The sequence below is a fragment of the Muntiacus reevesi genome, chromosome 2 (assembly GCF_963930625.1).
Source record: "Muntiacus reevesi chromosome 2, mMunRee1.1, whole genome shotgun sequence".
Lineage (NCBI taxonomy): Eukaryota > Metazoa > Chordata > Mammalia > Artiodactyla > Cervidae > Muntiacus > Muntiacus reevesi.
Window position 1 is genome coordinate 196,577,485 of NC_089250.1, and position 14,428 is coordinate 196,591,912.

At 43.6% G+C, this 14,428-nt stretch overlaps 1 pseudogene; it reads right to left on the minus strand.

Annotated features, from left to right (window-relative positions):
- Window positions 1–225: 225 nt before the first annotated feature.
- LOC136160577 (UDP-N-acetylglucosamine--peptide N-acetylglucosaminyltransferase 110 kDa subunit pseudogene) lies at window positions 226–3,787 on the minus strand (annotated as a pseudogene).
- Between the last annotated feature and the right edge of the window lie 10,641 nt (window positions 3,788–14,428).

Sequence of the window (14,428 nt, forward strand, 5' to 3'; positions counted from 1 at the left end):
AGGAGCATTCTTGTGGGGACAGCCTTTATTTATTTATTTATTTTTTGTTTTAGGCTCAAATGGTTTATAAAACCTATAAAAAGACTGCACCAGCAAAGTTCCCATTAATGCGTAAAGTTCAGAAACTAAAACAAGGAAAATTTTAGCTTGAAACCTTATCTCAAGAGAATAATATACACTTCACACGAATAAAAATACCTGAAACCAAACATTTTTCAAAGCTCCAATACCCAAAATACAAAGAAAAAAATTAATTCAGAAGACTCATCAATCCATGGAATCACAAAACGGCTGGACAATCTCTCTCTCCCCTCCACACTATCCATCCCATGGAAGACCAAGGGAGATCAGACCTTCCAGACCTATGCACCACCTGGTTGCTGCAAAATCCTATGGAGACTCCTTGTAGAATAGCAGTTTTCCATCTCCAGTGTCTCTCCCTATCATGCAGGAAGCAAGTCTGACTGTGCTATTGTATTATCATTATTTGCTACCCATCTGCAACATGATACCATACAAATAAGTAAAAAGTACATATCTAGTTCCCTTTCACCAGAAGGCTGAGGCTCAGGTATGGGGTAATTCTCCTGCGTACATGGTGTCTTTATTTAGGCAGACTCAGTGACTTCAACAGGCTTAATCAAGTGATCAGGTTTGTTGCCAGCTGCATAATGCTCCCACATCTGCAGATACAGCCTCTCTAGTTCCATTGTGTATTGTTTGGTGTTGAACAGAGGGCTAGATATTCTCTGCTTCCAGACTTTGCCACGAATTTTCTTCAGGTATTCTAGATCAGTCCCCAGCTTCACAGCTATGTCTTCATATTCTTGTCTATTTTTAGCAATAAGCTCAAGACAACCTAAACAAGTGAGCTGGGAAGCCGCAACTCGAGAAGCAAGAGTCTCTCCTGGCATAGTCACCATGGGTGTCCCTGCCCAGAGAACATCCATCCCTGTGGTGTGCCCATTACAAAGGGGAGTGTCTAGACAGACATCAGCCAGCTGGCCTCTCCGGACATGTTCCTCTTTAGGAGAAACAGGTGAAAAAATGATACGGTTCTGAGGAAGTCCCATATTCTGTGCATATTGTTGAATATTAGGTTCTCCTACTGCTGGAAAACGTAACAGCCACAGTACACTATTGGGAACACGCTTCAGAATATTTGCCCACATCTGCAAAGTGGAAGGGTCAATTTTATATAACTGATTAAAGTTACAGTACACAATGGCATCTTCCGGTAACCCATACTGAGAACGTGTGGTTACAATAATGGTACGAGGAACCTCTTCTCCAGTGGCAGCCTTATTGCTGATCTGGGTAGTCGCCAGTCCATTGCTAATACTGAATCCATTAATTGTTATCTGAATTTGTTCTCTGTTAATCATTTCAATAACTGCTTCTGCAATAGTATTCATAGGAATGACAGGCATATTAAGAGCTGTATTACTGCTGTCCGCATTGTCTCCTCCATCAGGACATTTCATCTTGACAATTTTCACATCTGGTAGACTATCAAGAAATGCTTTGAGGTCGAGGCCATTCAGCACAATCCGATTGTCATAAATGTGCCCATTGGACTTAAAATCAATAACTGCTTTTTTCTTCAGGTGAGGGAACATATTAGCATGATCACCAATAAAGAAAGTATGAGGCATATAAGCCAGCTTCTCAGAATATTGCTCAGCAAATTCAGCAGGTGAAGTTTCCTGATCAGTGATGATATAATCCATGAAAAGTGTGCCACTAGTCCCAGGATACCCCAGCCACATTGCCTGAATAGGAGCTGGCCTGAGAGCAAAGAGTTCATTTCGAGCACCCTTGGTATAACCATTCATATTTACAAGGATGTGTATACCATCTTGATGGATGCGATCAGCTGCTTTTCCATTGCATGGAATCTGAGAAAGATCAATGAAATGATTGGCTTCTGCCATCACCTTCACTCTGAAGTTTGTGCCATCATCTGGGCTCAAGGCATAACAGAATACCTCAAATTTATCAGGATTGTGCATGCCTGGAATAGACTGCATAAGATGAGAAGTAGGATGATTCCCAAAGTCAGAACTCACGTATCCTACACGCAGTCGACCATCACTGAGCTTCAAGTCTTTTGGATGCTCATATGGTGGTTTATGAAGGACATTAATCTTATCCAAGCAGAGGTTCCCATGCCTCTCAGCAATAGCTTTCCTGAAGCCATGAGAAAGAGGATATAGCATACTATGATGAGGATGCACAGAAGGCAACATATTCTTCTCTAACTGGTCAGCCACAATGCTAACCAACTTCTTCATTCGCTCATCATAGTCTGTCCAGTCACAGACAATCTGCAGGCAATGAGCCAAATTACAGTAAGCATCAAGAAAATCAGGTTTAAACTTCAGAGCAGTGCGATAAGAAGCAATTGCTTCTGGAATATTCCCTGAATCCTTGTGAATGGAAGCCAGATTACTGTGGGCATCTGCAAATGCAGGGTTAATCTGAATGGCACGAGTATAACACTGCAAGGCTCCCTGAACATCTTGCATCTCCTTTAGAGTGTTTCCCATATTAGAGTAAGCATCAGCAAAGGTAGGACTGACTTGGATCACCTCCTTATAATGCATCAGAGCTTCCTGCAGTTTTCCTTGCTGCTGTAATACACTTGCTAAATTTGAATGGGCAGCAGCAAACTCTGGGAAGACTTCTAATGCTTTACGATACAAGCGAACTGCCTCTTCAATGTTTCCCTGTTCCCGTTTGATATTGGCTAGGTTGTTCAGAGAGTCTGCATGGGTGGGACACAGTCGGAGAGCTGTTTTATAACAATCTTCTGCTTCAGCAACACTGCCCTTCTCTTTGAGAGCATTGGCTAAGTTGCAGTAAGCATCAGGGAAATGCGGCTGCAGTTCAATAGCTCGCCTGTAGGTGTCTATTGCTAGATCTATCAGGCCTTGCTCATAGTATACACAAGCCAGGTTGCCGTGTACCACCGCATGATTTGGACTCAAGCTTAGAGCACGAAGGTAAGCTGCCACGGCTCTGTCAAAAATCCGTGCCTCTTTCAAGACATTTCCTAAATTGATATAAGCATCCAGAAAATTGGGGTCAAGGGTGACAGCCTTTTCAAAGTGATGAATTGCAAGCCAAATCTCCTCTTGTGCATTAAAAACACAGCCAAGATTACTCCAAGCTACTGCAAAGTTCGGTTGCGTCTCAATTGCTTTCAAATAACATGCCTTGGCTTCTTCCAAGCGACCCAGGGCTTTGAGCAGGTTCCCCAGGTCACTGCGAACACAGTACAAATCAGGATTGTACTGAAGAGCAGAGACGTAAGCTTGTACTGCCCCTTCCAAGTCGCCTGCTGCTACCAAAGCAGCTGCCAGGTTAATATAACCATCGATGAAATCTGGTTTGAGACGCAACGCTTGCCGGTAATGCTCAGTTGCTTCCTGCAACTGCCCTCTTTCCTTGTACACATTCCCCAAATTTGAATAGGCTTCTGCCAGAAGGGGGTTCTGTTTAATTGCCAGAGTACTAAAGTGGGCAGATCTGTCCAGCCTTCGACACTGGAAGTGTATACATGAAAGTAATAAAAGCACACCAGTATTGTCTGGCTCTTGTCTCCAGAGCTGCATGCAGTGTCTCTCAGCTGCCTCAAAATCTCCTGCCTGATATTCGCGATGTGCCAACTCAGCTAACCCTTGGAAGGAAAGCACACGATTCGTTGGTTCTGTGCTGTCGGCCACGTTGCCCACGGAGGACGCCATCTGGAGCTTCTAAAGCGAGTGTGAGGTGGTAATTGAATCCTGCAGCCGCCACTACTGGCAAGAATGTTTCTAGAGGTAGTAGCACGAGGGCGGCAGCCGTACCAGTGCTTTGGCAGGCTTAAGCAGCAGCAACAGTCACAGCTCTCGAACCCTAGAACTCTGGTTGGCCATCTGCCTCTCACGATCTTGAAATGGCGGCGACAGCTCCTCGGCCGAAACAACACGGCGTGGGGATAGCCTTTAAAGGAGGTGCCTTAATGGAGATGGAGAAACATTGGATTAAGAAAGATCTTTATGGAAAAAAAAAATGCAAAAGACATTTGGTAAATCTGTGGGAATGCACAAGACATTTTATGTGGTAATGGGGATTTAAATATCAATTTCAGTTAAAGTAAGGTGAAAACATTGATTCTCTTAAAGAGGATTAGGGCTAGGAGGGGGAAACTTGTGGAGTCTCTGGAGGCTGTTTAACTTGAAGGTGACCCACATCCTTTGTGCTGTATCTAATACCATTGCTCAGAGCATTCCCTGCTCTCTCCCATCAGTTGCAAATTATGAAGCTACATTTCTACTTGACCTCTGTTTTCAGTTTGGGAAATTGGCATGGTGAGAGTGAAGACTTTTCTTCAGGCTCAATGCCCCCCAGGGAAGGGGAAAAGAAGAGAATTAAGGAGGGATTGAGATTTTAACTGGTTTACCGAAATAGCCAAGCACATCCAGAGGGCATTGAACCTCCTGAATAGCTGAGCCATCACCCCATACTATAGCCTTCTATCCTGGAGGCCTTTCTTAGTGGGGCAGGCAGAACCCCAGACTTCCAGTAGAACCCTTGAACCCAGGCAAAGTTCCTTAACTATACCTGGAATTTGCTCTCAGTAGGTAAGTGCCTGGGCTTTGGCTTCAGAGAGATCTGAGTTGAATGTGCACTCTGCAACTTCCCAACCAGGTGTGAGAACCTAGACAAGCCAGTTCAGCTTTCTTGAGGCTGACTGTCCTCATTTGTAACATAGGATTCATACCATTTCTTCATACCACTGTTTTAACTCCATATTATTAATCCCTAACTTTGTTGAAAGAATAGTTTCAGGGTGAATTGATCAGCTCACTGAAAATAAATATGCAAGCTAGATAGAGGCTATGAAGTTCAACTCCACAGCAAAATCTGCCCTTGATCTGCCCTGTGAGAAATCAAGTGGGGATGGGCACTGGACTTGGCAGAGCAAGTGGCTTCCAGGCCCGACTCTATTGCTATCTCAGTGTCTACTTGAACTGTGTACTTTCTGTCCTCTGGACCTTCATTTCCTCATCTCTGAAATTCCTTCCAGGAGAAAAGAGGAGCCTCACCTAACTTCTTGGGAGTTAACATTTAATGCTTTGTGCTCATGCTATGCACTCAGTTGTGTCAGACTCCTTTGTAACCCCACGAACTGTAGCCCACCAGGCTGCTCTGTCCTTGGAATTTCCCAGGCGAGAATACTGGAATGGGTTTCTATGTCCTATTCCAGGGGATCTTCCTGACTCCAGGACCAAACCTGAGTCTCTTGCATCTCCTGCACTGGCAGGCAGATTCTTTACCACTGTGCCACCTGGGGAAGCATCTTTTATTTGGCAGAAAGTGTTGATAAAATGAATAATAGACAGTTTTTGGATGATAAAAAAAATATAGAAAATAAAATCCTTTCTATGATCTCTGTTGGTCCAGCAAAACCTGGACATCAATGGTATGATGTGGCCATAGGCCCAAAGAAAATCAGTAAAGGTCAAGGTGGACCAGAATCCTGGTCTGGAGCTTTTTCCAGTGCTTTTTAACATCTTGAAAATGCCAACTTAGCACTCACTTCTGCTGGATATAGTGGTAGATGCTCTGAGAACAAAGAAGATAAATCAAGTTTCCTGCTGTCGAAGGCTTACGGTTCAGATGGTGACGCACACACAAACAGGGTGGTTGACTGATCCCCCAGAAACTCCTCTCTTGCTCATCATGACTTTACTTGTGACGAGAAGCCTTGTGAGCCTAGAACAGCCTCAGACCTTGCCTCCTGCACCTCTGGGCCTTTGCACATGGGAATTTTGCCCTTCTTATCTGCTAGCTTGACTCACTAAGGTTTACTGGGCACTATACCATGGAGAAGGCAATGGCACCCCGCTCCAGTACTCTTGCCTGGGAAATCCCATGGACGGAGGAGCCTGGTAGGCTACAGTCCATGGGGTCGCTAAGAGTCGGACACGACTGAGCGACTTCACTTTCACTTTTCACTTTCATGCACTGGAGAAGGAAATGGCAACCCACTCCAGTGTTCTTGCCTGGAGAATCCCAGGGACGGGAGCCTGGTGGACTGGCGTCTATGGGGTCGCACAGAGTCGGACACAACTGACATGACTTAGCAGCAGCATACCATGTCAAGTGTTTTATTTTAATGATCTCTTTGAAGCCTAACAAATAACTTACGAACTATGGACTATTAGTTTTATTCCCACTTTGCAGTTGAGGAAACTGAGGCACAAAGAAATTTAACTTGCTCAGAACACATAGATAGGAAGTGACAGATCTAGAATTTGAGTCCAGGGAATATGGATGGCTATGCTCTCAGCTGTTAACTATTCAGCAGTTATTTCCTCTGTGGTTCTACCTGTCTCTTTTGGGGGTAACCTGGATGGTCCCATGACCCCGAAGCTGAGAATCTCACAGGTCATTACTGACAGTGGGTCACCATTATTTCACTGACAGCCCTTTGGGTTCTCCCCTTCCAGGTGAGGTCTCACCCAGATTTTGCTGAGTCCCAGGGGGGTTTCGCACTAGCTCTAAAATAATTTGTTCAAGGTGTGTTTGCCCCAGGCCCCTCTCCAGTGACTACCTCTCACCAGGTCCTTCTGGAAACACCTTGACTGCATTGATATATACATAAGGGTGGTGTCACCCAGTGCTTCTCAAAGCTGGAATTCCTTAACAACAGCAACATCAAAAAACTATCCAGCATTTAGCAAACACTCTCTGTATTCCCAGATAAACACTCTCCATGTGGGAACTTACATATTCCTCACATCAGACTTAGGAGACTGTCATTATTAATTCATATACCCATTTTACAGATGAGAAAAACAAGACTCAAACAGGAGAAGCAACTTGCCCAAAGTTAGTTAGAAAGAAACTGAGCCAGAGTTTGAACCCAGGTGGTCTGTCCAGAGCCTGAAGTCTGTCCCACTGGGGAAGACCAAATTCCCAGTCTTTCCTGAGTGGAAGCCACGCCGTACTGATGTGAGTCAAGTGCCACCCTGCCACTGCACCTGCCCCCACCTGGTCCCTGGTCTCCAAAACTGTCTGAGCTTGAGGCTCAGAGGTACTCCTTCAGCATCTCTCTCCTTGGGACTTGGACACCATCCCTGCAGCCAGTGAGATCCCCACATTTTTATTCCATGTCCATCAACACCTGCACATGGATTGTCTTGGGGATGCTGACCCCCCAACTTGTCTGACCTGCAAAATAGCTTGAATCCCTGTATTCTCAGACAGAACCCCTGTTACATCAAGCAACAAAAATTCCTATGACATCTTCTCCTTGACTCATCATTTTGTCAGTGTCTTCTCTTCAGGGAGACTGAAACCCATCAGAAAGGATATTTATTTACCTGAGGCTCTGAGAACTTCTGCTTTTAGTTCGCTTTTTTCTTCTTCTTTGGAATGGGCATTGTTCAATCATGCTCAATCATTGTTCAATCATGAACATCAGAAATTGACTTTGAAGCCAAAATTCTATCCTAGGACCAACTCTGATTTTATGCTCCAAAAGATCACTAATGAGAGGTGAGTGGGCTTTTCATTTTTCTCAGTGGGACAGGAAGCAACAGGGTCCAGCTCCTGAAGTGTCTACCTGGAAGTCAACTCCCTCATTGGGTGAAGTCTTTGAAGTACAGCAGAGCAAAGTGCGGTGTCAGTGGCAAGGCAGGAGATGAAAGCCTCAAAGCTTTGTGTAAATGCTACCTGCAGCCTCATCACTGTAGAGTGCCACATGCCCACTCATCACCATAGTAAATGCTACCTGCAGCCTCATTATCATAGTAAATATAGTTTAAAACCCAAAGCAAGGATGTACCTGGCAGGACTTGAGATCTCAGTGCTGGGGACATCTACAGTTGGAAATGGTGACAGGGATTCCAGAACACTTGGAAGGGGTCAAAATCTAATAGGGGCCAGAGAATCTTCTGCACACTTGTGTTCACCTGTGTTCACTTCACCTCTTATTTGTGCCTTTCAGTGATAAAGAATGTGTGACTTCTTCCCACATCATTGTGCCACAATCAATTTCATCAACTGTTTCTCAAACCTCTGCCAAGAAGAGACTTCTTTAGAATCACCTGGTGAAAAATAAGGCTCTGTTGTTAGTCTTGAGGCTGGCAAATTTCACCACCTCCCAACAGACAATACATCAAATGCACTTACAAATGGGCTTCAAACACAGGCGTAATGAATTGGCCAGGCACTTAGAACAGCAATTGAGGGCTTGGAGCTGAGCTGGCGGCTCAAACTGAGTTTTACATGCATTTTTCTCTACCATGTTTGGGTCATTTTCTTACAAGCCTAGGTGGAGACTCCAAAAGTAAACCATGTTTTAGGGCATCAGAAATCTTCTGGACACACGAGCTTTCTGTGTGGCCCAGCAATTTTACTCCTAGGTGTCATTCATCTCAGACATTTGAAAGTATATGTCCATTCCAAAACCCGTTCAAGAAAATCATGACCACATCCTTCATAACGGCCTAAAAATGGGAGCCCTACAAACATCCATCAACTGGCAAGTGTGTGTATGTGTGTGTGTGTGTGTGTGTGTGTGTGTCCACACGTGTGTGTGCCCACACGTGCGTGTGCTGAGTCACGTCTGACTCTCTGCAGCCCCATGGACTGTATGTAGCCCACCAGGCTCCTCTCTCCATGTAATTTTCTAATCAAGAATACGGGAGCTGTTTGCTGTTTCCTACTCCAGGGGATCTTCCCAACCCAGGGGTTGAACCCACGTCTCTTGCTTGGCAGGTGAGTTCTTTACCTTTGGTGCCACCATAAAATGTGGCACATCCAGGGACTAGAATGCTACTTCAGAATAAAAAGGAACAAACTACTGGTGCATGCCTGACATGACCGAACCTAAAAATAATTATGACACTTTGTGGGGAAAGCCAGACAGAAAAGACTACATAATGTATGATTCCATTTATATGAAATTTCTAGAACAGGAAAAATTAGAGAGTGAGGGAGTTGATCAGTGGTCACTTGGGACTGGAGTTCTGAGTAGGGACTGGCATCAAATGAGCAAGGAGAGTGATAAAAGAATTCTAAAATGGGATTGTGGGGATGGTTTCCTAACTGTGGAAATTTACTAAGACTTACTGAACTGTACACTTACAATGGGTAATTTTTATGGGATGAAAATTATACCTCACTAAGAAGACAGGGCAACTAAAAAGAATCCTTTGGACTTCTTTCTCTCTTTCCTTTATTCCTTGCTTTCTTTTCTCTCTCCCTCTCTCTGTTCCTCTCTAAACATTTGCTCACAAAGTGTGCCTGGCCCAGTACTAGGCACTGAAGTCATTCATTCATCCACTCATTCTACAGATATTTATTGAGTGTCTATTATGTGCCAAGCACTGGCATGGGGAGTGGGGAGACAGCAGTGAATAATTTAAATGTCAGATTTGTAAGCTGTGATGCTTTGAACAGAGGACTAGAGAGGAGTGGTGATGGTCATTTGGGATAAGGTCTGAGAAGATCTGGAAACAGCAATTGAGCAGCAACCTGAATGAAATGACAGATCCAGCTGTGCAGTGCAGCTTCCCGTGGAGACAGCAGACCATGGGACCGACCAGCCAGTGCAAAGCTCTTGCTCCAAGAGACAGAGGAACAGGAGGCCGGTGTGGCTGGAGAAGGTGGTGCAAGGAAGGAGAAGGCAGGGCCAGGTCCCATGGGCCACTTTTGCCACAGTAGGCACTTTGGATTTTACCTTAGCAGTGATGAGAAGTCACTAGATGGTTCAGAGCAGGACAAGGCCCAATCTGACTTCTATGTTGAAGGATCCCTCTGGCCGTTGTAAAGCACAGTCTGAGGGAGTGAGTACAGTACACAGAGTCTGGTAGGAGGCTAATATCCAGGTGGGAGAGGATGGTTGTTTGGCAGGCGCTGTGGATAAGCTGTGGTGTGCTGAGAAATGAGATCTGTTTTGAAGATAAACCTGACAGGATTGCAAATAGAAAGTTCGGAAGCTCAAAAGAGCTAGTGATGCAGTGGGGGAAACAGCTGTAAAGGCAATAGCTATAGTGAACACCTTATCTGCTAAACACATCTTTTTAATCCTCACTGTAACAAGAAGGTAGATGTTATGATTATCACCGTCTTACATATGGGAGAACAGGCCTCCCATTCCCTGGTGGGGCTTTCCAGGTGGCGTTAGTGGTAAAGAACTGCCCTGCCAATGCAGGTAGATATAACAGATGCTGCTTTGATCCCTGGGTTGGGAAGATCCCCTGGAGGAGGGCATGGCAACCCACTCCAGTATTCTTGCCTGGAGAATCCTATGGACAGAGGAGCCTGGTGGGCTACCGTCCATAGGGTTGCAAAGAGTGGGACACAACTGAAGCGACTTAGCATGCATGCACACACATTCCTTGGTGGCTCAGATAGTAAAGAGTTTGTCTTCAATGCAAGAGATCTGAATTCATTCCCTGAGTCAGGAGGGAGAAGGTAACGGCTACCCATTCCAACATTCTTGCCTGGGGAATTCCATGGACAAAGGAGCCTGGTGGGCTTCAGTTCATGGGGTTGCAAAGAGTCAGGCATGACTGAATGACTAACCCTTTCACATTTTTTCACTTTCATTTCACAACAGATAATAAATGGTAGACCTGGGATTTGAACCTCAGTTCAGTTCAGTTCAGTCACTCAGTCGTGTCCGACTCTTTGCGACCCCATGAATCGAAGCACACCAGGCCTCCCTGTCCATCACCAACTCTTGGAGTTTACTCAAACTCATGTCCATTGAGTCGGTGATGCCATCCAGCCATCTCATCCTCTGTCATCCCCTTCTCCTCCCACCCCCAATCCTTCCCAGCATCAGGGTCTTTTCCAATGAGTCAACTCTTCGTATGAGGTGGCGAAAGTATTGGAGTTTCAGCTTCAACATCAGTCCTTCCAATGAACACCCAGTACTGTTCTCCTTTAGGATGGACTGGTTGGATCTCCTTGCAGTCCAGGGGACTCTCAAGAATCTTCTCCAACACCATAGTTCAAAAGCATCAATTCTTTAGCACTCAGCTTTCTTCACAGTCCAACTCTCACATCCATACATGACCACTGGAAAAACCATAGCCTTGACTAGATGGACCTTTGTTGGCAAAGTAATGTCTCTGCTTTTGAATATGCTATGTAGGTTGGTCATAACTTTCCTCCCAAGGAATAAGCGTCTTTGAGTTTCATGGCTGCAGTCACCATCTGCAGTGATTTGAACCTAGAGCTACTCAGTTCAGATTCTACTCTCTTAATCACTTAGTTATTATAGTTCTGGGCACTGAGCACTAGTGAAAGCATGCACAAAATGTGTGAATGCAGGTTTGGGATGCAGAAGGCCTCCTGGAGTAGGAGGGCTTGGACTGTGACTTGAACGAGGAGTGGGAGTTCTCCAGGGAACAGGGTACAGATGCTCTCCTTGACTGGGGCAGCATGCGCAGTCACTGGACATGATCAAGCTAGGCACAAGCCTAAAAGAACACATGAGCCCAGAAGGCTGGAGCATAGCATATCTGAGAAATGAGTTTGGAGGAGGCAGAGGTTGGATCATGGCCAAGAAATTTGTAATGTCTGGGGGATCAGTGTTTCCCTAAATAGTGAATGCATGGTACAAGCAAATTATATGTAGCACATAGGCAAGCACTCTCATTTAAATGATTATGGACTTCTTATCTATTTATATTAATGTGAATTTGAAAAATATGTTTGGCCCATCTGAGAAACCTATATGTAGGTGAAGAAGCAACAGTTAGAACCAGGCATGGAACAATGGACTGGTTCAAAATTGGGGAAGGGGTATGTCAAGGCTGTATATTGTCAACCTGCTTAGTTAACTTATATGCAGAGTATATCATGAGAAATGCCACGATGAAGGAAGCTCAAGCTGGAGTCAGGATTGCTGGGAGAAATATCAGTCACATCAGATAGGCAGATGACACCACCCTCATGGCAGAAAGTAAAGAGGAACTAAAGAGCCTCTTGATGAAGGTGAAAGAGGAGAGTGAAAAACCTGCCTTAAAATTCAGCATTCAAAAAACTAAGATCCTGGTATCTGGTCCTATCACTTCATGGCAAATAGATGGGGAAACAATGAAAATAGTGACAGACTTCATTTTCTTGGGCTCCAAAATCACTGCAGATGGTGACTGCAGTCATGATAATAAAAGACTCTTGCTCCTTGGAAGAAAAGCTAAGGCAAACCTAGACAGCATATTAAAAAGTAGAGACATTACTTTGCCAACAAAAGTGCGTATAGTCAAAGCTATGGTTTTTCCAATTGTCATGTATGGATGTGAGAGTTGGACCGTAAAGAAGACTGAGCACTGAAGAATTGATGCTTTCGAACTATGATGTTGGAGAAGTCTCTTGAGAGTCCCTTGGACTGCAAGATCAAGCCAGTCAATCCTAAAGGAAATCAATCCTGAATATTCTTTGGAAAGACGGATACTGAAGCTGAAGCTCCAGTACTTTGGCCACCTGATGTGAAGAACTGACTCATAAGAAAAGACCCAAATGCTGGGAAAGATTGAAGGCAGGAGGAGAAGGGGATGACAGAGGACAAGATGGTTGGATGGCATCACTGACGGACATGAGTTTGAGCAAGCTCTGGGAGATGGTGAAGGATAGGGAGGCCTGGTGTGCTGCAATCCATGGGGTCGCAAAGAGTCGGACATGGCTGAGTGACTGAACAAAAACAAGCCCATCAAACCTATGATTTCATAGATACTGCTTAGTATGGGAGCAAAGTTTAAAAAAATAGTTCATTGAGAAAAAGATATTATATCACTAACAATATAATTGGAGGATTATTCGTATTGCATTGTTTGCAATATGAAAATATTAGGAATCACCTTAATGTTCATCAGTTGGTCGAAGAATGGGGCAAGTGTATACAAAATAGCCTTTAAAAATGAAGAAGATTTTTGTGTTCTGATCTAGAACTAGCTCTAAGGTATAGTGTTAAATCATAAAAGCAATTGGCAGAACATTATGTCTGATATGATTTTTTCGTGTGTTAAAAGGTGTCTGTGTGTGTTTGTGTGTGTTTATTTGCTTATGTATTAGTGGATTTTCTCCAGAAGGACACAAGCAACTAATAACAGTTGTCTTAGTCTACTCAGGCTGCTATAACAAAATATCATACTCTGGGTGGCTTAAGGGTTTCCCTGGTAGCTCAGCTGGTAAAGAATCTGCCTACAATGCAGGAAACCCCAGTTTGACTCCTGGCTTGGGAAGATCTGCTGGAGAAGGGATAGGCTACCCACTCCAGTATTCTTGGGCTTCCCTGTTGGTTCAGCTGGTAAGGAATCTGCTTCCAATGCAGGAGACCTGTATTCAGTCCCTGGGTAGAAGGGAACAACTTAAAAACAACAGAAATTTATTTCTCACAGTTCTGGAGATTGAGAAGTCTTGAGAACTCAAGTTCAGTAATTTCAGGCAAAGCAGAAAATGATTATATTTCTGGTTAATTGATTTGATTGGTTTATCAGTCTTTATTTTTTCCTATGAGTATATCATGAGAAAAATTTTCTGAGAATTTCATGAGAATATTTTCTGAAAAATTGAACTTGAAGCAAACGCTTAAACTCCATGCTCTCTCCCCTTTGCAAACATTGGCATATTGTTGAGTACAAAATGGATTGCATATCAAACAATCTGAGGAATATTTCTTGTAGAGGATTAGATAGGGTGGTGAAACTAGTGTGGAGATGAAGCTTCGAGAGTCTTTTTCTCTGTGGTTTAGGTGTTGATTCCTCATGTGGATTAAGCTGGCCAATGTTTGCACCTCAGTTTAGTCTGCTCCAGATAGGTTACCACAGATAACTGTGTGGTTATGTTTCTTTTTTGGAGGAGTGGGGGATACTGAGAAAGGGGAAAGGATCTACATAATGCCAAACAGCAAGATATTTTAAAATATTATTTAAATGTGACTAGTACCAATAAAGCTCTGTGATTCCAGCACCATAATTTTTCAAATGCATGGAAATTTTGAATATGGAAAAAATATGACTTCACTACCAATTAACTTTTTTGAAAGGCAACTTTGGCTAAATCCAAACCACATCAAAACATCTACATGGAAAAATGAAAAGTTCCTTCCATTATTTAGTTATTTCATTCAAACTATCAAACGTTTAGGGATTTCAGCACAAGCAAGACATATAGCTGATTAATGAAAATTTAAACTTAAATATTAAATGTTTTGATAACCTGTGGAAAGTTAAAAAATTTAGGATTGAAGATCCAGTAGATGTTATTTACTTCCAATAAAGTGTTTGTTCATTAACCCAAGATATTCTTGGGGCCATTTAAAATGACTTTCACGTTTGACTCCAAACAAATGTAAATAAAATTTACAGTGAGATTCATTTCCTCACATTACATTGATCAAGTTTTTAAAAATATTTTT